The 1,289-nt window shown below is 46.2% G+C and overlaps 1 protein-coding gene across 1 annotated transcript in view; it reads left to right on the top strand.

Annotated features, from left to right (window-relative positions):
* Window positions 1–1,289, top strand: part of BLNK (B-cell linker) — a 91,278-nt gene that overhangs the window by 45,028 nt on the left and 44,961 nt on the right. The gene's annotated exons all lie outside the window — the stretch shown is intronic.

Here is a 1,289-nt window from a genome sequence, read left to right as displayed (position 1 = left end):
TTCACTGCTGAGGCCCCTTCTCACCTGGAGTGAGCCTTATAGGAACAAAACAACCAAGAAACTTTTCTTCACACTATTGTCTTCGCATTGCATGCAGATTAAAATCCAGGTTTGTGACTGAAGCCTCCAGACCTGATGAAATTGACCCTGGTTGTGAAAAACGTGTGTGTGTGGTGGGGAGGCCTGGGGGCGAGAGACAATTGCTGTGAATTTGGCATTCTAAAATAGTTTATTCACAATAATTATTCTTCACTTTCGTCAAATTCATCCTGAATGCAGGCCTGCTCCAATCTGTGAAGTTTAGATCTGGAAGAGATCCAACAGGGCCTCCATACCACCACACACCTCACTTCAGAACTAAGGACACTTAGGTCAAGAGAATGAACGTGAAATGGCTACCTTTACTCAGTTCCCCAGGGGGGATGAGAACGTATCCTGAACTGAGCTTGAACCCAGATTGCTGTTGTTAAGTGTGAGGAGGTTTAGGCGAGAGGATTCCTCCTTTTCACCTGCAAAGGAAGGGTAGCCTCTGTCTAGTTGCTTGGCTTCAGAGCTCCTTCCAGGACCCAAAGGCTTCTGTAGCTGCAGATCCCACTAGCTCCTCAATTGCACCCTCTGCTGGTTGCCCACCCCCAAGGCCACATCTGAAACAATGGAAAGGAACTGGTCCACAACCAGAGGAAAGCCAAGAAATGTGAGCTTACAGATTAGATGTATAAAGTCCTCAGTAGGGTCTAAGGAGACACTGGGAGCACACAATAAAATCAGCTTGGAGAGAGGGAAAAGGACTTGTCCAAAGTTAAACAACCAAAATGAAGATACCAGCTATAACAAAGACTGAGTAAATATTAACTCACTATTCCAGTGGCTCTCAGTTGCACCTGCAATAAATCCCAGGCTTGTCACCTAAGTCTCCAGGCCTGACAAAGTCCAGCCCCTGTGAACCTGTGTGGCCTTCCGTGTGTGTCTGCCCCCTTCAGTCCCTAGAACAGTCCAAAGCCCTGCTGGCATCAGGGATTTCAGACTTACCATCACTGGGCAAGAGAGGAAAAACCAAAGCACACTCCTATTGTTCCTCTCTTTATTTCTCCCTCAGTCCTCTTCAGGTTCTGGTCTTCTATTAGGTCTCTTCAAATCTTCCTCCAACCACCTCAAGAAAGCTCCCTTCTCCTTTCAGTTTTCCTTATTCCACCACTTTAGCCCTTCTTCTTCTCTCCATTTTTGAACTTTTTCCTGGTGACACTTAACAACATCACACACACTTGTTAAGTGCTGTCAAGTCAGTTCTG

Source organism: Chrysochloris asiatica, unplaced genomic scaffold (genome assembly GCF_000296735.1).
Source record: "Chrysochloris asiatica unplaced genomic scaffold, ChrAsi1.0 scaffold00003, whole genome shotgun sequence".
In the NCBI taxonomy this organism is placed as follows: domain Eukaryota; kingdom Metazoa; phylum Chordata; class Mammalia; order Afrosoricida; family Chrysochloridae; genus Chrysochloris; species Chrysochloris asiatica.
Note: the sequence above shows the minus strand (reverse complement) of the source record. Positions and strands in the feature narration are given on the sequence as shown.